This window comes from Oncorhynchus clarkii, chromosome 24 (assembly GCF_045791955.1).
Source record: "Oncorhynchus clarkii lewisi isolate Uvic-CL-2024 chromosome 24, UVic_Ocla_1.0, whole genome shotgun sequence".
Lineage (NCBI taxonomy): Eukaryota > Metazoa > Chordata > Actinopteri > Salmoniformes > Salmonidae > Oncorhynchus > Oncorhynchus clarkii.
In genome coordinates this window covers 20,869,394-20,894,807 of record NC_092170.1, presented here as the reverse complement: position 1 = coordinate 20,894,807, position 25,414 = coordinate 20,869,394, and the positions used below count along the sequence as shown (strand labels likewise).

The following is a 25,414-nucleotide window of genomic DNA, read 5'->3' as shown; positions in this document are numbered from 1 at the left end:
ACAATGAGCAGCTGTACAAAAACTCCCACTTTCTTTATTCAAGGACAGTATTGTGTTCTCTACTGCTTTTGTCCGCCTGGTACATACTAACAACATTAGGATAATAGGGAACAGTATGAATATAAACAAACTGTAATCTATGCATTCAAATTGCTAACATTTTTCAAGCTGAATAGAACAAGGACAGGAGCTGTCATGATTGTTGAAGAAATCTACCAAAAATCATATTATTTTCCTGACTAGCCTTCATTTTCACAGGAGTAGGAGTTTGAAAGTGTTGAAAGTGGATGATTATTTGATTGTCTAGACAGTTCTCTCTGTAAGTTCACAAAGTCATAAGGCAATGATTGATATAACACAGACCATTTCATTGATGTTCCTTAATTATCCCATTGAGATTGATCGACAATGGATGCATTTCTATTGTGAGATATATAAAAAAAATTGATAGGCACTTGGAAAATAAACATTCAAATGAGATGGAATAGTGCAAACATGATAAAGGGCAAAAGGCGATGCAATTTCAAGACTATTACCACTTTGTTTATTCTGAAAGCATTATTTACCTGAAATACCATTGACATCCAAGTGATCAAGTGGAGATATTTAGACTGCAAGTAGAAAAACAAATTCTACTCCACTTGAATCCTGAAGATCCCTGGTGTAATAAAACACTGTTGTATACCGTTTATACTATTAATGTAAATAGTCCTGGACTGTAGAAAAAAATACTACTTATAGTAGCCTACTCAGTTTGTTGAAGATAGAGGATTGAGTGACTCATGATTAAAAGTAGTAGTCTGCTCCAGCTGGAGACAAAGACGGATATAGTAGAGGTTGGGGTATGGAGGTGGATAAGCCCAGAAGCCAGTGGAGCAGTCTAGCTCTGTGCTGAGTAGTATTTAGTCAATGTTCCCTGTGTCCACTGGTTGTTGTTGCATTAATGTGTCCTTCCAGTGGTGAACCACCAGGAAACAGTCGGTCACTGACTACAGTAACCATTTTTCTTTAGCTACCGTGGAAATTAGCTGCTTCCAGTCTTAAAGCCATGCCTTAGGGAGATAAACACAACTTAAATTGCTTAGACATTTGACCTTTATAGCCCACTTTTAAAAGCACTATTATTTGAATGTAATATTCGAAAATTGAACTGACAAAATAAAACCGCCAGAGGACTGTGAGCTAGTGAGCTTAGAGGGTGGTGTGATGGATTGGAGAGTAGAGGGTAAATGTAGTGGACATGAGTTTGATGCAGTGAACATATGATCTTAGGTAAACATATACATTATATACAGTGCATTCGGAAAGTATTCAGACCCCTTGACTTTTTCCACATTATTTTTCCACATTCCACCAATTGTAAAATTGATAATAGTATTTTTCCTTCATCAATCTACACACAATACCCCATAATGACAAAGCAAAAACATGTTTTTAGAAATGTTACAAATAAAAGTGGAAATATCACATTTGCGTAAATATTCAGATTGTTTACTCGGTACAATGGCGCTGCCGTTTTACGGGCTCCTAACCAATTGTGCTATTTTGTGTGTTTTTCACGTTAATTGTAACTTCTTTTGTACGTATTGTTTCTGTCACCGTCTCTTATGACCGGATGAGCTCTCTAAACTGGACCGTTTTATCTCCATCTCATCATTCAAAGACTCAATCATGGACATTCTCACTGATAGTTGTGGCTGCTTAACGTGATGTATTGTTGTCTCTACCTTCTTACTTTTTGTGCTGTTGTCTGTGCCCAATAATGTTTGTACCATGTTTGTGCTGCTACCATGTTGTGTTGCTACCATGTTGTTGTCATGTTGTGTTGCTACCCTGCTGTGTTTTCATGTGTTGCTGCTACGCTATGTTGTTGTCTTATGTCTCTCTTTATGTAGTGTTGTGGTGTCTCTCTTGCAGTGATGTGTGTTTTGTCCTATATTTTTATTCCTAGTTCCCATTCCTGCAGGAGGCCTTTAGCCTTCTGTTGGCCATCATTGTAAATAAGAATTTGTTGTTAACTGACTTGCCTAGTTAACTAAAGGTTAAATAAAATTACAATTAAAAAATCGAATAAAGACTATCCTACCAACGGGACATCAAAATCTGTTCTTCTGTTTCGCCGATTCGTGGCTGAAGGACGACATGGATAACATACAGCATTGGCGAGATAGAACAGCTGCATCTGGTAAGACAAGGGGTGATGACTGTATCTATTTGTCAATAACAGCTGGTGCACAAAATCTAATATTAAGGAAGTCTCAAGGTTTTTAGAGTATCTCACATTATTTACCAAGAGAGTTTTCATCTATATTATTCGTAGCTGTATATTTACCACCACAAACCGATGCTTGCACTAAGACCGCACACAATGAGCTGTGTACTGTCATAAGCAAACAAGAAAATGCTCATCCAGAGGCGGCTCTCCTAGTAGCCGGGGACTTTAAAGTAGGGAAACTTAAATCCATTTGACCTAATTTCTACCAGCTTGTTACATGTGCAACTAAAGGAAAAAAAACTCTAGACCACCTTTACTCCACCCCCCCCCCCCCTCCCTTTTGTACGCTGCTGCTACTTGCTGTTTATTATCTATGCATAGTCACTTCACCCCCACCTACATGTACAAATTACCTCAAATAACCTGTACGCCCTCACACTGACTCGATACCAGTACCCCCTGTATATAGCCTCGTTATTGTTATTCTTATTTTGTTACTTTTTATTATTACTTTTTTATTTTAGTCTACTTGGTAAATATTTTCTTAACTCTTCTTGAACTGCACTGTTGGTTAATTTCATCGTAAAGTCTACACTTGTTGTATTCGTCACATGTGACAGATAAAGTTTGATTTGATTTGACACAATCATTTCTCAGAGCTCTACGGACAATTCCTTTGACTTCATGGCATGGTTTTTGCTCTGACATACACTGTCAACTGTGGGACCTTACATAGACAGGTGTGTGCCTTACCAAATCATGTCTAGTCAATTTAATTTACCACAGGTGGACTCAAGTTAAAGAAATAGCTCAAGGATGATCAATGGAAACAGGATGCACCTGAGCTCAACTTCAAGTCTTGCAGCAAAGGGTCTGAATACTTATGTAAATAAGATATATGTTGATTATCAATACATTTGCAAAAAAAATAAAAAATAATGTTTTTGCTTTGTCATTATGGGGTGTTGTGTGTAGGGATTGATGAGGAATTGTTTTTATTTAATCAACTTTAGAATAAGGCTGTAACATATCAAAATGTGGAAAATGTCAATGGGTCTGAATACTTTCCAAATGCACTGTATACACAAAAGTATGTGGGCACCTGTTCAAATGAGTGGATTTGGCTATTTCAGCCACACCCATTGCTGACAGGTGTATAAAATCGAGCACACAGCTAGCATACAACAACATTCTAGACGATTCTGTGCTTCCAACATTGTGGCAACAGTTTGGGGAAGGCCCTTTCCTGTTTCAGCATGACAATGCCCCCGTGCACAAAGCGAGTCCATACAGAAATGGTTTGTCGAGATCAGTGTGGAAGAACTTGATTGGCCTGCACAGAGCCCTGACCGCAACCCCATCAAACACTTTTGGGATGAATTGGAACGCCGACTGCGAGCCAGGCCTAATCGCCCAACATCAGTGCCCGACCTCACTAATGCTCTTGTGGCTGAATGGAAGCAAGTACCTGCAGCAATGTTCCAACATCTAGTGGAAATCCTTCCCAGAAGAGTGGAGGCTGTTATATCAGCAAAGGGGGGACCAACTCCATATGAATGCCAATGATTTTGGAATGAGATGTTCAACAAGCTGGTGTCCACATACACTACATGACCGAAAGTATGTACCATATAGGAGGAAAATAAATACCTGAGGGAGTGACAGGGGCCTTTGGCTCTTCTGCTACAAATAGCATCTCTGGAGGGGGTGCTATCTTAAATTACTTCTAATTTCCTGTCACTGGCTAATTAATAATTTGCAGACATGAAATCAAGATTTAAAGGATTATGGTCCACAATTTAATATTGGGGCTGATTTAATAGTGTTACTTCAGTTTCGGTCATTTAAGAGTCATAAAGGTGGACTCAGGGACCATGTCTTGGTTATGATGTATGGTCTGAGACAGCTATGCTATGGCATATTAAAGAAATAGTTATGCTTAAAGTCTATTTGAAATGTCTTCTTGGGTCATACGACTGCAAGTGCATTTCCTTCAAGCTCGTTTGGTAATACTGGTAAGACAACCACATTTAGATTCAGTGTGACAGAAAATGTTGCTATTGATGCACAGAAAGTTAAATATTTCAAATAAGTGAAAAAGAAGTCAATACAAATGTAAGCCTTTAACTTGAGTTTTGGCCAGAGTAGTTGCTGCAGCTCTGTTTTATGTTCACACGTTCAGACTGCACATTAATTATTCTACATGGGACAGATTTAGAGACTACTCGGAGAAAAAAAGCCTTGAAAAGTCATCACACAGTCTAATAAACTGTGAATTAAACCCCAGTTTCTTTGTTTTCAAATCTCCCACCCTGTGTTTATGCAATTTACCACCCTGCACCAGGCTTAATCTTTAACAGCAAAGCAACCTGCTCGATGCCATTATTACACTTTAATATAGCCCTGCTTCTGCAACTCATCCAGAAAGCTAAAGCCAGGCGAGCTCATTGTGCTGCCAGGGCCACTTATATCAGGCCTGCTTCATGTGCTCCTCCTCCTCCTTACTCCCCCCTACCCATGAGCCAATGCAAATGACAGTAACAGCTTGGACGTGACAGTAATTGCAAGTGGTGCGAGCTCTGCTCCAAGGCCAGGAATGAAGGCAGATGAAGGCCGGGAGGAGTGCTGCCAGGCCTCTTTGAGGACACTGCGTCTCCCGTATGCACGAGTAGACAGTGGAAAGAGAGGAGGCTCACAACCAGTTTCTCATCTGCCTGCAAGTCCCATGGTGCACTCCCACTATGTACTTAACGAAAGGAAAGCAGTAGGCTGGGCTCCTTCTTTCATGGTCTTGTTTACTCCATCACACAGTTGGACACCAATACTGCCTGGATGAGATATTGGCCATCTCATTGATCATAGCACCAATACACTGAACAGGCAACATTTAGAAGTAATAGCAGCATTTGAACAATGAGACTGAGGATAGTGAAATACATTCTTATGCAAAGCTGGCATACCACAAGTGTCATTAACTTGACTGAGGAACACATAACAAATCTTGTGTTGGGAAAACCACCACTTTTTCATCTACAGTACATCAATGCAATAAGGCAATGTTTCACCACAGTTCTTTGATAGTAGTGCAACATTACGGTTATATTAGCCAGTTGACCCTTTTATACTACTGAAATGATATCCATTAGATCTAAAAACATTATTCATAACCATTTATATACATATTCATACATGTAGTATTATGAAACTTTGAAAGGAAATATTACAAATCTGTTATATTAGTGGGGTTGAATGAGATTACAGAGATATCTATCATAACTGGCTATTACATGTCTCCATATCAGGGACTTCAGAAGAGTTTGGAGAACCGTCTCCGTTCCTGTTGGTGTCTGAGGGGAAGAATGAATCACGGACATCTCAGAGGAGTAGAAAGACAGCAACCACATGATAAACAACAAACAGTCACCAATGCATCTGAAAAAGCCCACGAACATCTAAATGAGTCGGTGGTGGATCAGATAAGGCAGCTTCAGTGAGTCCGTTACGTTCTGCATGTGTTCACCATGACCAGATATTAATCAGTTGTGACTGAGTAAGAGTAAACAGCAAGAGGTCAAATCTATAATCCACTGAGCTCCCCCTGTGTCACTGTCACACAGCCATTGCGTCTGGTTTGGTGTTATGCTTTTCATGTGATGTGATGTTACCTGAAAGCTCGCCTAAGATAGAGGCATATTCTAACCAATCACTTCACCACTAAGAATGTTCCTGAAATTACTCCATTTCATTTGCTATTCCCCAGATTCAGTGTGATACGGCTGGCATATGGTTTTAATTTGGTGGATGATTAGTGGACAGATAACAGGGATTGAGCCCAGCAGAGAGTGGATGTGTCCCAAATGGCAACATAACAGTGTTTTGTAGATTTGTGAACATATCAAAATACTTAAACTTACATGCAAAATACCTGCTGTTAACTTTTAAACGATTTGAATGAATTATCCAAAGAGAGTGTACTCGCAGCACTGTTAAGTGACTATGGTGCAATTTGAGATAAAAATAGTGTCTTGTCATCATGGCAGACCTGAACCCCCCTGAGTACACCTTGAGCCTCCCCTTTACAGGTTATTACTCAGCCTCGCACAGCCTCGCTCAGCTTCGCACTTCCTCACTCAGCCTCTCAGTCTCTCAATCTCGCTCAGCCTCTCATACTTGGTAGTCCAGGAACTAGAGAGGGAAAGGCTCAGATTACTGTGAAGGGGAGAGATCTGACCACACAACATGAGATGGGAGGAGGAAAAGGAGGAGAGGAGAGGAGGAGAGAACTGGGTAATGTAATGTCGCTGAGTCTTATCCTTTCAGCTTCATTTGCATTGGGAGTGTTTTAGGGATGATACCTCAACTTAACCTCTGCCATAATCCTGCTTTGCTCTGATTCTTGATTAAACACTCATATTTACTACCTGCTTACAGAGCACTGACTGTAGGCTTAGCTGTAGGCTTAGATTAATGTGAGTAGAGATGAACTGGGAGTAGTTCTCTACCTGTTATGCATGTTATTATCACCTGCATCATCCCTGACAACTATTAAACTGCAGACAAAAGAACAGCTGCACCAAAGATGTTAAACAAATATGAATGGACCAGAATGGCTTCATACAGACATGAATAAATTACTTTAATTTGACATGAAATATACATTCCTTGACAATGCCTAGTTAAAAATGGAAGCATTTCTTATGACACAAACCCATCAGAAAGTCCTATGGTGCAAGGAAATATGCAGAGGCATCCATAAAGCATGGCTATTGCAGGCGTTGCTTGTTAGCAGAAGGGGCGAGTGTGTGTGTGTGGCAAGGTGTGCATATGTGTACAGGGTGGGGTGTGTGCACTAGCTAAACTCAGCTCAGCTCACAAGCTGGCTAATTAGCATTGCCCTCTCATTCCCTTTGAGCAGGGGAGGACAAGTGGGGGACATCATATTTCTTTGTTAGAAGCATTGTGTGTCCCCTCTGACCACAGAAACCACAGGAGTTCTGACCACAGGGGGTCACAGAGTAGACAGCGTAATCCACCATCCCCACCAGCCCCCCGTGGGAATGGCCACCAGCTAGCTCTCCCTTCCCTAACCAACACCCTCAGCTCAGACAACACTACTGGCATCACATACACCTATTGGATCATCATTTACTTTAAGCAATAGTTACCGTGCAGTGACATTTTCAGGCTACATGTCTGGTCCCGACTCCAGTCAGAAGACAGATGTTATGGAGGAAACAGGTGTGTATTGCACAGCTCTTTGAAGCACACTCTGATCTCTGGCTGGTTGCACTCTGAAGACACAGCAGAGATGATTCAACTGGATCCTCTGGTGTACTACGGCTTTAATTAATAGGCTCATATTACATATTATTTAGACAGTGATAATTGTCTTTACATCTCTCCTATATTTGGGGTTTATTAGCAAAAAGAGAACCCTGGTCTGTTTGGGCTTTGTCAAAGTAGCAGAACAGGCCATTTTAATAATTGGTCATGCACCGGTGGCTTTGATGGAACAGTTTGTTGTTTTTGTGTGTGTGTTTTTTTTGTAGCTGGAACAGCTGTTTCCCAACTACCAGTTATCTTCATAAGGCTGCCTCTGATGATGCACTCTCTCCCGAAAGAGAGAGCTCGCTTCCGCAATGTGAAAAGTTGCCCCGGGTAAGGGAAGAACAGACTGCAACTGTTCAAGTCAATTCGCAGTGGCTCGGAAAAGAAGGCATGGGGAGGGTTGCAAACAGCCTGGGCTACTCACCAGATATTAAGCTCTGGTCTCCATGGCAGAAATCACATGTGTATAGGCATCCCGTCTCTCTTGCAGTCAGTCAGTCACAGCTCTGAGAGTAGAACGACACCCACTGGCATTAGAGAGAAACACCTAGAGGCCTGGGAACACAAGATACCATCTCTGGTTAAAACAGTGTTACATTGTAACTGAGGCTAAACTAAGTTGATGCTCAGAGCCATGGGAACTTTCCCTGGCTGATTGAACACATTGTTTGAGGTTGGTCATCTGGCCACTCAATATTATTAGAAAAAAAGACAGAACTCCCAAAGATAAGCAGTGAGACATTCATAATTTAATTGGCTGATATCTACTCCTTTTAAACTTGGCAGCTTTGGTGAGATATGAGCACTGATCTGATTGTAAGGCAATGGAAGAAAGAAACACAAACAGCAGGAAATATATGGGAGAAAAGTGAGTTGGAGACACAATGACTATGGCTGTGTATCCCATCATGAATATTTCATTGCATTATTGTAGCTGACGAAGAACAAAGTGTAAAGAGGCGCATTATGAAACATTTATCATGTTTTGACAAGAGCTTTGGAATCTATCTATCCCTGTGCTACAAAACACACCGGATTCTTCTTCTTTCCTGATGAAGTTTTTAAAAGAGAACAGAGGTGATTAACTTTATTGGCTTTATACCCATAAACTGTAGCAAATTTCCCCTTATAATAAATCACCAGACTCCACGAGAACGTACACCTGTGCTAAAGACTAGCTTAGGATACCATTTTATTGCTAGAAACAAATAAAAAAACTTCAGAGGTATTGTAAGGTCGCAAGTCTTCGGTTTTCTCACTTGTCTCTAAAATTTAAACCACCTACTGTACATAACATGTCCCAAGTCCAGCAGCAGAGGAGGTTGCATGCAATGCTACATAGATTACCATATTACTCTCATTCATCTGCACAGAGCCCCTCATGCATGAAAACAGAATTCTCCACTCAGGGTTACCATCTATTTGTATGTAGAATGGGGTTTGAGGGTTGTCCTCTCAAGCTATAATTTCATCCAATGAAGTATTTATGATGGAAGCTTTTTGTTAGTGTTAAGTTCAGTCCCACCTTCTGTAATCCAATTCCACTTAGAGACTTTGCATCACATAGGAGAGAAGGTTACAAGGAAACAATGGAAGACTGACTGTGGGTGCCCGCAAATGACCTTATGTCATTATTGAGCAAGCAATTAGTACAGTAAACAATTGGAGGGTGACAATTCATAATCATACCCTCATGCATATTATCTATTCTATTATCCGCGTCTGGCAGCCATTGTTTCAAGTCTGTCTTCTAATCTACAGCTTACTTATCCTGTGTAACATTGCAGGGGTGTGACAAGTACAGTACTTGACTGGTGCATGAAGTTGACATTTTGTTTTCTAACATGTCCTTGGATTTTCCACAATGGGCTCAACAACAGATTTCCCTGTTTTATCGCTGTCTCTCAGCCACCCCATCACCTGGCTCACACTGATAAGTCCTGTAGGGTCAGGTAAAGACAAGCCCTCCTGTCTGACTTTATCTCCATTCACCCTCTCCTAGTCTCCTTCACTATATCAAAGCCATTCCCCTTTCATCCTTCAGATGTTCACCTTCTTTCCACCTGCAGTTCCCTCCTATAAAGTAGAAAGAGAAATAATCCTTCAATGGTGGGCTACGTTTGGCCAATGGACAGATTCTGTCAAGTAATTATCCATCACTGTGCTTCTTCTCCTTTGGACTGAGACAGTCAGATGTTAGAAAGGCAGTCCTTTCCCTTTTTACTCCTCATCTGCCAACCCTCCTACTAAGAGTGCTGCGGACTTCTCTCACACCGCTACGTTCAGTCCATCAACCACTCTGAACCATGTATAGGAGTGTCGTGGAAACAGGGACAGACAGTTCAGATCAGAATATGAACAGATGAGGAAGCATCACTTCACTGACCACACTCGGTCTCAGGTAACACATCTCGTTATTTGTTATTTTATTTTATTGTATTACTTTTTATTTTTTACTTTATTCATTTAGTAAATATTTTCTTATCTCTGTATCTTGAACTGCATTATTGGTTAAGGGCTCGTAAGTGACTGTCCCGCCCTGACCTGAGATATCTCTGTTTTCTTTATATTTTGGTTAGGTCAGGGTGTGACTAGGGTGGGTAGGTAGCCATTTCCCTTTGGTGTTTGTGGGATCTTGTCTATGTGTAGTTGCTTGTCAGCACTCGTTTGTATAGCTTCACGGTTCGTTTTGTTATTTTGTTAGTTTGTTCAGTGTTCATTCTTCATTCATGCGCCTTGGTCCGATCCTTATAACGAACATGACAGTGACCATTACACGGTATAGTCTACACCTGTTGTATTCGGCACATGTGACAAATAACATTTGTTGTGATTTGAGATTTGCACTGTCTATTATCCTGATCAGGAAATCTTTAAGATAACTTTTAAAACTTTAAAAAGGCATTAGGCTTACTGTAAATAATGTAAAATATGCTGTATGTTGATGATTCATTTATTTGCATAAAAATGGGTATGCTTCATCCAAACAAACCCTGCTGAAAGGCATCTATACCTACAATTGGGAAATCTACATATACAATAAAGGCCTGTCTTAGTTATTCTGCCTCACAGTAGCTCCTGCTTCCGTTTCTGGCAGAGAGAAAACAGACAAACTGTTGGGAGGACAGTGGATTTGAGTCCACTGGAATATTGTCTCTTCCTAAAGAAGGTAAAACTAAAAGGCCTCAGGTGATAGTCTGTCAGATCCTGCCGATCTCATTTAAGGACAAAAGAAATGCCTTCAAGCCCAAATCAAGCCCAAATCAATTATAGATATTTTGACCAAATACATACTGTACGTAGCCTACACATTGTAGGGCACCTATACTCTCCATCTCTCTAAACTACACCATCCAGGTATCGACAGAACAACCCCTTAGCCTGCCATGAGGTAAAATAGGACCCTGGCCTCATAGTCTTTCATGATATGGGAAATCAATTTCTAAATAACCAAGTGAGGCACATTCTGTGTATTCATCACGGAATTGAATTATTCTTCAATTGCCTTGGTGGGGTAAAAGGTCTTGTTTAGAATGTCATATTTTAGCAGGTGTTTCCCTCCTCACCTGTCCCTAACTGCCTGAAATGAAGACAAGCAATAAAGCAGCAGCTCCAGCTGTAACTAGCTCCTGTAAGGAAAGGACACTCTCAAAGTCAGGATGACTCAGTGTATGAAAGGAAGGTATGAAAGGACACTCTCAAAGTCAGGATGACTCAGCACTGGACACAATGAGCCATTTGATCAGGGAACAGTGAGAGTGGTATTATGGTATAGAGTGACAGATAGTTGTAGTAAAGGTAAAGTCAAGCTTAACCACAATGTAACAATAACACCTTTTTCCAAGGGGCAGCTACTACTTGTTCAGGCTTTAATACTTTACTGTACAGAACTGTGAATTAATGCAGTGGTGTAAAGTACAAATGCTTTAAAGTACTACTTAAGTAGTTTTCTGGGGTATCTGTACTTTACTATTTATATTTTTAAGAACTTTTACTTCACTAAATTCCAAATTAAAAGAATGTACTTTTTACTCCATACATTTTCTCTGACACCCAAAATTACTCATTACATTGTGAATGTTTAGCAGGACAGGAAAACGGCCCAATTCACACACTTATGAAGAGAACATTATTGGTCATCCCTACCTCCTCTGATCTAGCGGACTCACTAAACACAAATGTGTCATTTGTAAAGTATGTCTGAGTGTGCCTCTGGGTATCCGTAAATAAAAAAAATAAAACATTAAATTGTACTGTCTGGTTTGCTCAGTATAAGGAATTTGAAATTATTTATAGTTTTACTTTTGATACTTAAGTATATTTAAGTAATTACATTTACTTTTGATACTTAAGTATATTTAAAACCAAATACTTTTAGACTTTTAATCAAGTAATATTTTACTGGGTGACTTTCACTTGAGTCATTTCCTATTAAGGCACTGTATCTTTATTTTTCCGGAAAGTATTCAGACTCCTTCACTTTTTCAAATTTTGTAAAAACTTTACAGCCTTATTCTAAAATGTATTAAATCATTTTTTTCACTCATGAATCTACACACAATACCCTGTAATGATAAAGCAAAAACTGCTTTTTAGAAATGTTTGCAAATGTATTAAAAATAAAAAACTGAAATATCACATTTACATAAGTATTCAGACCCTTTAATCAGTACTGTGTTGAAGCACCTTTGGCAAAGATTACAGACTCAAGTCTTCTTAGGTATGACGCTACAGGCTTGTCACACCTGTATTTGGGGAGTTTCTCCCATTTTTCTCTGCAGATCCTCTCAAGCTCTGTCAGGTTGGATGGGTAGCATCGTAGCACAGCAATTTTCAGATTTCTCCAGAGACGTTCGATCGGGTTCAAGTTCTGGGTTCTGGCTGGGCCACTCAAGGACATTTAGAGACTTGTAGCCACTCCTGCATTGTCTTGGCTGTGTGCTTAGGGTTGGGTACCTGTTGGAAAGTGAACCTTCGCTCTGGAGGAGGTCTTCATCAAGGGTCTCTCTATACTTTGCTCCATTCATCTGTCCTTGATCCTGACTAGTCTCCCAGTCCCTGCTGCTGAAAAACATTCCCACAGCATGATACTGCCACCTCCATGCTTCACCGTAGGGATGGTGCCAGGTTTCCTCCAGACGTGATGTTTGGCATTCAGGCCAAAGAGTTAATTCTTGGTTTCATCAGACCAGATATTCTTGTTTCTCATGGTCAGAGTCTTTAGGTGCCTTTTGGCAAACTCCAAGCAGGCTGTCAAGTGCCTTAGACTGAGGAGTGCCACTCTAACCTTCCCTGGATCTGTGCCGCAACACAATCCTGTCTCGGAGCTCTACAGACAACTCCTTCAACCTCATGGCTTGGTTTTTGTTCTGACATGTACTGTCAACTGTGGAACCTTATGGGTGTGTGCCTTTCCAAATCATGTCCAATCAATTTATTTTACCATAGGTGGACTCCCATCAAGTTGTAGAAACATCTCAAGGATGATCAATGGAAACAGGATGCACCTGAGCTCAATTTCTAGTCTCATAGCAAAGGGTCTGAATACCTATGTAAATAAGGTTTCTTTTTTATATATACATTTGCAAACATTTCTAAAAACCTAATTTTCCTTTGTCATTATGGGGTATTGTGTTTAGATTGATGAGAAAAATAAATAATTGTATCCATTTTAGAATAAGGCTGCAACGTAACAACATGTGGAAAAAGTCAAGGGGTCTGAATACTTTCCGAAGGCTCTGTATGGGTAATTTTCCACCACTGGATTAATGTTGGGACATCGCAGCATCAGAAACACAGGCAGGACATCAATCAAATTAAGTATTCAATGATTTTCTGCAACATAATATGACCTCTATCAAATTTGTATTGCGTCTAACAAATAGGTTGTTAGTAACATTAATGCTCCCAATCTGTCAGGATTTTGAGAGCATGCCACTGAAATAAATCTGTTTAGATACTTGAAATCTGTTTCAAAGTCGGTCCCTCTCATTTGAAGTTAATTACATTATTCCATGGCAGGCACGATCATGTCTTCCTGACGACTTACAAAGTGCTAAGTGTTTGATGTCATACAGAATGCTTAGTGTAAACTGGAAGACAAACAACCTCCGACCAGTAATGATTACTGAGGCCAAGCAGCCATTTTGGGTAGATGTTGTGCTGATAATCCACTATAGTTCCCCTCTAATGAGTCCCAATAGGTATCTCAGAGGGGCATCTTTATTTGAGGTGGGACTAGAATATGTTTTCCCCTGAAATTGCTTGTAGATGCAGTTTGATTGGTTAATAGCTTTTTGTATTAGCTTTGACCAACCTTTGACATTAAAGGTCAAGTTAAAGCTAACGGCCAATGTGCTAGCCAATCAATAGCCATGAATCTGGTGCAGGGACAGGGTTAAGAGCCCTTTAGAGAGCTCTACATAAAGGAGGGAATGAATTTTATAAATTGCATCTCAATGACAATTTGGATTCTTAGTTATGGTTATATTGAGTTTAAATCCAAATGGTGCTATACTTGTGTATATGTGTGTGTCAGATTTGGCACACACAGAGAATAATGCCTTCTCTTCTTAATTTGAGTAGGTTTTGCATTTCTGGCCCTGGTGCACTTGGAAGACTCCAGAGAATGATTCAAGCAGGCATCAGCGATAGTTCTGCCAAAATCTTGTATACCTCTGCCAGTAGGGCATAGCTTGCTTCCAACACAAACAGCCCAGCATTGTAGCAATCCAAAGCAGCTGTTTAAATCATCTAATGAATTGTTACAGTAAATTAACATAATATCAACTAGTTTAGGTGCAATTTAGACATTTTCACCAGTTTATTCTGGGAGATATGAGGGTAAGGATTTTTTTTGGGGGGGGGGTAATTCTCAATTGAGCATATGAGTAAAAATAAATGGCCTCATGGTTTAGATGTTCCGTTGCAAATATTTAAGAGTGTTCTCTTGATGTCTCTGAGGAGTACTGTTTTGGCCTGTCTACCAAATGACTCTTTCCCCCAGTTTACAGTATGATTATCCCGGGGCAACACGCTGTCCTTCCGTATAAAAATCAAGCTACATTTTCATGTAAGAACAAATTGCTTGAGCGGATTATATTTCACATTTACCTAATTCCCACAAGATGCTTTTGTAATTTTCTACAGATTATGTGTGTAATCTTTTCCACAGGCAGGTCTTTGAATGTTAAACGCAGGCTGTGGTTAGTTCTACCAGTATCACAGTAATACCTGGCATATTGTGATTTGCAGGGAGAGGCTCTTGCCAGATCAATAGGACAAAAAAGCATCTGAGGCATCTTGACATTTCAAACAAAATCGGGGGCCCTTAATTGCGTTTTCCCGGATCATTAGCGGAAAGACATTACAGGGGATTGTTAAACCACCAGAGGTACATGTGCTTGTGATTACATGCACAGATGTCAGAGAAAACATGCTCCAAATACATCTGTTATGCTTCTGCAATAGTACCACAAGGTATGCTACTTAGTTGTTCCCAGTAAATACCACTGCACCACCACATGAACCCTAACTAATATAGCTACTAAATTGGTCAAAATGGAGGTTTATTGTCCCCTCTCACAAAGAAATGTAGGGCCTCCTGGTTTGATATTAATATTCACATCACATTCCACCAACTCAGCAGAAATGTGCCAAACACCATAAATGCAAAATAGGTCAGGACGAAGAGTGGTATGAAATTTGATTTATTGTACAATTCTCATTTTCATGGCCCGATGAATGAACGCGTGAGTCAATAAGAAGAATCAGAGGAGATCACCCAGAAAGAGGGAACTTTCGGTCATAAAGAACAGTCTTCTGTGATGTCCTCTGAGGCTGGATTGTTTTCTGAATGTGTGGTCGGTTGCATCAGCATGCTTTCTGATCACAGTAATTGTATCACACTTTCATATTCAATGCAGATATAATACTGTAAGTTGGGGCAGTTCCTGTACGGTAGGATAAGCTTTTACGACTCCCTTGCTTGGCCCATTGAGCTTTAACTTGAGGACGCAGCTATGCTCTATGATACTTAAGTGATTTTGTGGTTCAGTGACTCCTTATAATCATATGGCGTGGCACTTCTATTTCCAGGAACATTTATTTATTACGGAGGGCTAATGCATGCAACACAATTTAACCTGCGTCCATTTATTTTCTAATCATTTCAATTACAATTTCAATTTCATTTCAATTGTAATTTTATACAGTCCCTATAGTATAGCAGCCTATACTTTTAACTCCATCTTGTTTTTGGTCTTACACTCTACAGACTATGGTATATCTGCACTCCATAACATGGGATTTATTTTACACACTGACATAGGAATGGATTTCCTATCAACATTTAAATTAAGGTTTTCTTCATAAAAAGCTGTTGTGCTTGGGGCCTCCCGGGTGGCGCAGTGGTTAAGGGTGCTGTACTGCAGCGCCAGCTGTGTCATCAGAGTCCTGGGTTCACGCCCAGGCTGGCTTCCGGGTTGGATGTGCGCTGTGTTAAAGAAGCAGCGGCTTGGTTGGTTGTGTATCGGAGGATGCATGACTTTCAACCTTTGTCTCTCCCGAGCCCGTGCGGGAGTTGTAGCGATGAGACAAGATAGACTACAACAATTGGATACTATGAAAAAGGGGTGAAATTCAAAAAAAAAAAAAAAATCTGTTTTGCTTTTTATATTGCAAAACGACATTGCCCCATGTTCACAAATTCATATATGGAGATTACCTGGATTAGTGAGACAACTATTAGCATTGACATAGTGTCGAACATATCCTGTTACATACCATCCTGAAGGGGGGAAAAAGCTTCAGTTGACACCTGTTGACCTGGTTAATCCCCTGGCAGGGATCAATGAAACAGAATGTTGAGTCCCAGGCAGCTCACAGACGACCAGACTGGTTGAGTGGGAACGAAATGACTTTCAGTGTCTCTACATAAGGACATGCTATTTAAAGATGTTCCCCTCCACAGTAATCCTTCATAGTACTCCTTTACTGAATGAACACTGTATTCTAACACAGAGCCTCCATCATAGCCCCAGCATTGCCAAATGAATGTGACAACTTCTGTAAACAAGGGCAGAGACTATCGACGAACCCTCCTTGCTAATGAAGCCAGATAAATCTCCCTGCTCTGCTCTCCGAGTCTCTGTGTGTAAACAATGTTAGAGCTGCTCCTGTGCTCTGTCAGACCTGTCACACTGACAGCCTGTGCAACTGCTCAAGACTAAATCATATGCACAACACCAACCAACCTAAGAGAAGCTGGGTGATGCTGCTGGGAAAACACAACAGCTTATCATTTCCTATCCTCATGAAAAGGCAAAAAAAAAGTATGTTGCTGCTCCAGAATATTCATGGTTTGTGTAATTTGAAGTCCTCCACTTCTATATTTATAGCATTTTTGTCAAAACACATTAGTTGTGTTTCTGTCAAGACAAGAAGAAGGATGAACACAGAGGAGATCAGAGTCTGCTCACTCTGATCTGATAATTAGCAATACACCAAAGCAGGAATAAAGGCAGCTAATCTTAAAAGTAGAAAGTAGAGCTAGGGACAATCTGATTTCCCCCTTTATCTGCTTGTTTTCCTCCCAAACACTAGCTCACAAACTGGCACAAGATCAGGAAGGTTCTTTAGCAGCCGTATTACCTGTCTACAAGTTCGCAATCCAAACTAATATGGTTACTTTTTTTCCCAGCTCACAATTGAATCTCTCTCAGTTAAACTCCTCTAGCATCCCATTTGGCAAAGCTAGCTACACAACTTGTGACATAAATATGAGATAAACGTCACATAGAAATTCACCATTACTGTAATTTTTGGCACAACATGGTTTATGTGGCTCATATATAATGCAAGTACCTTCCCCAAAACAAAGAAAAACAAAAACAGATCCCCAGCACCCTCAGCGCTAACCCCCTGCCACTGAGAATTAATAATACAGTTCAAGACGCATTGGAAACTAGAATGAGTCCCCTAAGTGCCCATGTGGTCTAATTTGTCTGAGTAAAATTGAAATCACTGCTTAAATCTTACAGTGAAAAACTAACTTTAAAGATGCTGCAGTTCTCTGAGTTTAATTGGGTAGTAGCTTTCATGCACTTGACAGTCATTTAAAATTCCATTTCACTTCAACTGTCACGTCCTGACCTTAGTTCCTTTTGTATGTTTCTATTTTAGGTTGGTCAGGGCGTGAGTTGGGGTGGGCATTCAATGTTTTTGTTCTATGTTCTATGTTTGGTTTTTCTATGTGTGTACTTAGGTAGCCTGTTTTCCCACTCTTGTTTGTGGGTGGTTGTTTTCTCTTTAGTGTATGTCACCTTGCAGAACTGTTTTGTTTCTTCCATTCACTTCGTTATTTTGTTTTGTGTGTTCAGTTAATAAATTAACATGGACACTTACCACGCTGCGCATTGGTCCGATATTCCATACTCGTCTTCAGATGACGAAGAGATCCGTTACATCAACCCCCAACAATATTCCCTAAGATGTTATTGAAACAGAGGTGTAGGTGCCAGAAAAAAGCAATCGCCTACTCAACAATTTTTTTTTACAATACATTTTGTTTTCTTTCATAGCTCTTTCATAGATTGTATAAAAGGTTGAAAACTTGGGCAGAGTTTAAAGTCTCACTACCACTGTACATGTTCCGTAGATGCAGCTGAGGCTTTCTACAGTACACCATATTATCAATTTTATTTAGGTAACATAGCGTACAAGCGAGCATCCTGTTTATAAGAAGTCATCCAGTAGTATCACCCCTCCTGATCCTATGCACTCAAGCACACTTATCTGTGAATGTATTATTGATATAGCTGGGAGATAACACTACACTGAGGTCTTACAGATCCATCTCGCTCAGAAAGGAGCATCTCAGTAGGGAACCTAAGTCTAAGTCCTCCATGTACACTTCAACAGCGGTAAACATATGTACCAGAGAGTGTGAGGTGGAACAAGTCACCTCCAGGAGGGTACAGTGGGCCTTTATGAAATGTTAAAGTGGGCCTCAAATATGCTCATTGTTTCTCGTGATTGTCTAATACAGGAGGGTAGCCATAGAACATGTATTTTACTCTTTATCAAGCCTTCAGAGATCCCCCCCAACGGTGTTGGAAAAATAAGTGCTTCATCAGAATGAAATGGGTTATGTCAAGTATCCAGAACAGATGTGGATGTTTTGGGGGTTATAATGTGTTTGCACCAGAGCCTCTGCACTTGATGGAAAGCAAAAGACTTGACAAGCTGTTTCATTCTCGTACTTTATGTGACTTGGCATGCATATTTTCTCAGATTTTACAACTGTTATCCCTATGTGATTTGGATAGTGAGGAAATATACACTCAGTGGCCAGTTTATTAGGTACACTCATCTAGTACAGGGTCGGAACCCCTTTGCCCCACAACGGCCTTGGGGAGTGAATTATTTGGGGAGTGGTTTCTACAAGGTGTGGCGTTCAAACTTTGCTCAATTGGGCTCAAGGGACATAACATGTGTCAGGAAAACATTCCCCACACCATTGTACCGTTCACCCTGTTTCACAGCAATAACGTCTTCATAAAACACATTCAAACTATAGAAAACTGAAAAGAACTAAGTTACAGAGAAACTGAAGCCTTATAATTTCTTAGTACTCCTTAAGTATGTAAATGCAACAAAACAATCACCCAGAAACATTATAGTGTAAAACTCTAAATTATATTATACAACGTTCAGGCCCAGACAACAAAAACAATGAGTCCATAACTTTTCACAATGAGCCTGTCATGCCCTGACGAAAAACTCATTATCACCCGTTTTCTCCCATACAGCATTGACAGAGCGTTCAATGAAAATAAAAAAACTAAGTTCACAAATAATAGACCTTACATACCCTTAGTGTCAGTTCACTTTTGTCTCCTTTGTAAGTGCCTACAGTTTGTGTGTAAAATGTGTTACACCATTACAACCAGCCTGTACCGCTGACACCAGGCCATGGACTCATGTTGCTTACTCCAAATCCTGGCAGGAACCGGATTCGTCAGAGGAGGCGATGTTTTTCCACTCCTTAATTGTCCAGTGTTGTTTTTAATTGATAGGAATGGAACCCGGTGTGGTCATCTAATGCAATAGCCCATCCGTGACAAGGACCGACAAGTTATGCATTCTAAGACACTGTTCTCCACACCATTGTTGTACTGCATCGTTATTTGCCTCTTTGTGGCCAGCCTGTTAGCTTGTACGATTCTTGCCATTCTCCTTTTACCTCATCACCGAGCTGTTTGCCAACAGGACTGCCGCTGACTGGATGCTTTTTGTTTGTTGCACCATTCTCGGTAAACCCTAGACACTGTTGTGCATGAAAAGTCCAGGAGGCTGGTTGTTTCTGAGGTATTGGAACTGGCGCGCCTGGCACCGATGATCATACCCCTCTCAAAGTCACTTAGGTCACTTGTTTTGCCCATTCTAATGTTCAATCGAACAGTAACTTAATGCCTCGATGCCTGTCTGCCTGCTTTATATAGCAAGCCACGGCCATGTGTTTGTAGGAGCGAACCATTTTCAGGGTGGTGAACCTAATAAACTGGCCACTGAGTGTATAGCCAATAGTAATGGGTTAGAATTACTAAGCACATTTGACAGTATCCAATCTGACTTCTCTGCTTAACATTGAAATTGGAGAACCGCTAGTCCCACACCATCAAGCTGCTCCAATGCGGACGACAATACAGTGGTAGGCTTGATTCCCAACAACGACGAGATGGCCTACAGGGAGGAGGTGAGGGCCCTCGGAGTATGGTGTCAGGAAAATAACCTCACACTCAACGTCAACAAAACAAAGGAGATGATTGTGGACTTCAGGAAACAGCAGAGGGAGCACCCCCCTATCCACATCGATGGGACAGTAGTGGAGAGGGTAGTACGTTTTAAATTCCTCGGCGTACGCATCACGGACAAACTGAATTGGTCCACCCACACAGACAGCGTCGTGAAGAAGGCGCAGCAGCGCCTCTTCAACCTCAGGAGGCTGAAGAAATTTGGCTTGTCACCAAAAGCACTCACAAACTTCTACAGATGCACAATCGAGAGCATCCTGTCGGGCTGTATCACCGCCTGGTACAGCAACTGCTCCGCCCACAACCGTAATGCTCTCCAGAGGGTAGTGAGGTCTGCACAACGCATCACCGGGGGCAAACTACCTGCCCTCCAGGACACCTACACCACCCGATGTTACAGGAAGGCCATAAAGATCATCAAGGACAACAACCACCCAAAACACTGCCTATTCACCCCGCTATCAACCAGAAGGCGAGGTCAGTACAGGTGCATCAAAGTAGGGACAGAGAGACTGAAAAACAGCTTCTATCTCAAGGCCATCAGACTGTTAAACAGCCACCACTAACATTGAGTGGCTGCTGCCAAAACACTGACTCAACTCCAGCCACTTTAATAATGGGAATTGATGGAAATTATATCACTAGCCACTTAACCAATGTTTACATACCTTACATTACTCATCTCATATGTATATACTGTACTCTATATAATTGTTTTATTTTACTAGGCAAGTCAGTTAAGAACAAATTCTTATTTTCAATGAAAGCCTAGGAACAGTGGGTTAACTGCCTGTTCAGGGGCAGAATGACAGATTTGTACCTTGTCAGCTCAGGGGTTTGAACTTGCAACCTTGCGGTTACTAGTCCAACGCTCTAACCACTAGGCTACCCTGCATCTTTATGTAATACATGTATCACTAGCCACTTTAAACTATGCCACTTTGTTTACATACCCTACATTACTCATCTCATATGTATATACTGTACTCGATACCACTCATTCATACATCTTCATGTACATATTCTTTATCCCTTTACACTTGTGTGTATAAGGTAGTAGTTTTGGAATTGTTAGGTTAGATTACTCGTTGGTTACTACTGCATTGTCGGAACTAGAAGCACAAGCATTTCGCTACACTCGCATTAACATCTGCTAACCATGTGTATGTGACAAATACATTTGATTTGATTTTGATTTGCATTTGTAAAGAGTCTCAATGTACCCGTTCGTGTAGACTGGAATAGCCTGACTTTAACCTTACACTTCACTGGCTTCCTAGAGAGTGTGCTACATGGCGTATACGATAGTAAGCTGAGCTTATTCCCCAGAGTTTGCCCCCACTATCGGTACCTCACAAATTTGATTCTTCCTCACAGTCTGACACAAGTACTCCATTCCACTCAGAAGTTGCAGGCAATCTTTACTTTTGAGTGCCACAAAAGTCAACAGATGTCCCATGTTGGACCTTCCTATTATGAGGCAATCTAAGTGAGTTTGGCTGTGGGTCAAAGTGTAGTGTTGTTCACCACACAGTGAAACATGGGTACTGTGGAGGAGACTGAGCAACAGCTGGGGATGGTGCAGTAAACCACTGAGAGGATGTCACTTACAGTACAGCATTAAGATGATTCATTGAAGTTAACATTCTTGGTTCCTCAAGCTTCAACACTTGAAACCTGCCAAGCATATCTGACGAAAGGTCAGTTCACTCCAATTTATTTGTAGAAAGGAGAGGACACGAGGTGACATGAGTACAGAGGGAAATTAATCAACCTGCTATCCAGATGCTTTAGTCAGGTTCTGCTCTACAAGCAGACTGTTTCAGCGTGAGATGCACATCTGAACATGGCCACTGGTGCATGGCTAATGACCAATAAAGGAATCCTGCACATATTACCATGACAACTTTTAGCAGAACACTGTTTTGGTTGTCAAGGGAAGTGCATATCAATGATTTAAATGTACATTATATGGCTAATTGGGGGCGCTGTGTTGAAGCCACCGTGCCTCCATCTTGGCACTCCCCCACCATTGTAAAACATTTTTGGGAAGCTATAGGAAAGTATTTATTAATATCTACATTCGTTTTTGCCACACATGTACTACATTACAGACACCTTAATGCATACTTTTAAATTATATCATGTGAGCTAAAAATAAAAAATATATACAAATATTTTCCTTAAAGTACTATTTTATTTTTCTGTTACTGATGTTACTGTCCCCACTACAACCAACAGTTACGTAATACATGTAATGTTGTCCTTTAATTGAACTACTGTCAAATGAAATGTATTCCTATGGAGTCCTTCTTCTACTGGGGAGAGTCAATATCTTCGACCGGTGGATTCGAAGCCTCTCAATGGCCAATACATAGTATTAGCAATCCAGGGTTTATATACAGTGCCTTCAGAAAGTATTCATACCCCTTAACTTGTACATTTTGTTGTGTTAAAGCCTAAATTCAAAATGGATTCAAAAAAAAATCTCACCCACTACACACAATACCCCATAATGAGAAAGTCAAAACATGTTTTTAGAATTTTTTACAACTATATAAAAAATGTAATACAGAAATATATTGTTTACATAAGTATTCACACCCCTGAGTCATTACATTTTAAAATCACCTTTGGCAGCGATTACAGCTGTGAGTCTTTCTCTGTAAATCTCTTAAGCACTTTGCACACCTGGATTGTACAATATTTGCACGTTATTATGGTTGTTGATTGGTTGTTGATCATTGCTAGACAGCGAGTCTTGCCATAGATTTTCAAGCTGATTTAAGTCAAAACTGTAACTACGCCACTCAGGAACATTCAATGTTGTCTTGGTAAGCTCCAGTGTATATTTGTATTCATTTCTGACAATTTCTAAAAACATAATTCCACTTTGACATTATGGGATATTGTGTGTAAGCCAGTGACACAAAATCTCAATTTAATCAATTTTAAAATATGTCCGTAACACAGCAAAATGTGGAAAAAGTCAAGGAGTGTGAATACTTTCTGAAGGCAGTGTACATCATTGGTGCATAAAGATGTAGGATCTGCACAGCAGGAAATGCAAACATGTGGTGTATTCAAGGTTTAAAAAGGCTTATATTGTTTGTAATTTCCACTTTAAAATGTCCATTATTTATAATCCACATAATAATTCACATTTCATGTTGCTGCAGGATTATTTTCCTGATGTAGCAAACTGGCTCAAATTAAGACACAGCCAAGGAGGGATCAGACACATTTTCAGATTGGATGCTCTCTGTTAAACACATTTTGCATTCCAGCTTTTGATGCATTTTTTAAAGAGATTTTTCTGTAAATATACCTCAATGATATAGCAGCAATTACCAATAATGGGGAAATGTGTGTGAAACACTGGGCTCCTTCCTCACCTTGGTCTTTTGGAAAAGGATTTAAGCAGTCAGAGTCACAGTAGCAAAGTGATTAGAGGCAATATCGATCCATGTCTTTGGGTAACTTCTCTGTTCAAAGTGAATGGACTACACCTCAATTTGTTTCTTTAGCCCTCCCGATGACTGCATATTTTCCTAAAGCTATTCAACGACAAACAGGATTTAAAAACTGCTCAGCGGCCGTCAGTCGAGCATAGAATGGGATAATGGTTGTCAGCATCAAGGGACTTATTTCTCTACATATGATCCCAGGCAAATCTATTACACCTATAATCATATGATCATATATTTTTTTAAGTGATAAAGTGCTTGTGACAATTTTACGACCTGTTGTGACTTCACAATGCAGGCCTTACCAGATGGAGAGAAAGGTAATTCACAAAAGCAATAGTGTGCTAGATAAAAAAAAATGTTACTTGAAATGTTTGGGCACCACAACCAGTAGTTAGTATCACATCATATATTGAATGCACTGTGTATGATAGACTATCACAGGCAGGTACAGTAATTTAAGTACGTGTAAAGGCTGTGCATGATTTAATTTGCACATCAAATGGAGGCGGCTACCTGCTTGCTAACAAATACCCAAATACAGTTGACGTCGGAAGTTTACATACACTTAGGTTGGAGTCATTAAAACTCGTTTTTCAACCACTCCACAAATGTCTTGTTAACAAACTATAGTTTTGGCAAGCCGGTTAGGACATCTACTTTGTGCAGGACACAAGTACTTTTTCCAACAATTGTTTACAGACAGATTATTTCACTTGTAATTCACTGTATCACAATTACAGTGAGTCAGAAGTTTACATACACTAAGCTGTCTTTAAACAGCTTGGAAAATTCCAGAAAATGATGTCATGGCTTTAGAAGCTTCTGAAAGGCTAATTGACATAATTTGAGTCAATTGGCAGATTACCTGTGGATGTATTTCAAAGCCTACTTTCAAACTCAGTTCCTCTTTGCTTGACATCATGGGAAAATAAAAATAAATCAGCCAAGACCTCCACAATTGTAGACCTCCACAAGTCTGCTTCTTCCTTGGGAGCAATTGCCAAAATCCTTAATTAAGGCACACGTTCATCTGTACAAACAATAGTACGCAAGTATAAACACCATGGGACCACGCAGCTGTCACACCGCTCAGGAAGGAGACGCTTTCTGTCTCCTAGAGATGAACGTACTTTGGTACTTTGGCGAAAAGTGCAAATCAATCCCAGAACAACAGCAAAGGACTTTATGCTGGAGGAAACAGGTACCAAAATATCTATATCCACAGTAAAACGAGTCGACATAACCATCCCAACCGTGAAGCCCGGGGATGACAGCATCATGTTGTGGGGGTGCTTTGTTGCAGGAGGGACTGGTGCACTTCACAAAATAGATAGCATCATGAGGTAGGAAAATGATGTGAATATATGGAAAAAACATCTCAAGACATCAGTCAGGAAGTTAAAGCTTGGTTGCAAATGGGTCTTGCAAATGGACAATGACCCCAAGCATACTTCCAAAGTTGTGGTAAAATGGCTTAAGAACAACAAAGTCAAGGTATTGGAGTGGCCATCACAAAGCCCTGACCTCAGTCCCATAGAAAAGTTGTGGGAAGAACTGAAAAAGCATGTGCGAGCAAGGAGGCCTAC

At 40.4% G+C, this 25,414-nt stretch overlaps 1 protein-coding gene across 10 annotated transcripts in view; it reads right to left on the bottom strand.

Annotated features, from left to right (window-relative positions):
• Nucleotides 1-25,414, bottom strand: part of LOC139382416 (leucine-rich repeat and fibronectin type III domain-containing protein 1-like) — a 128,916-nt gene that overhangs the window by 28,963 nt on the left and 74,539 nt on the right. For all 10 annotated transcript variants that reach the window (XM_071126453.1, XM_071126450.1, XM_071126448.1 and 7 more), the window contains one exon: nucleotides 7,968-8,098. The gene's annotated coding sequence lies outside the window, so the exon portion shown is untranslated. The remainder of the gene's footprint in view (nucleotides 1-7,967; nucleotides 8,099-25,414) is intronic.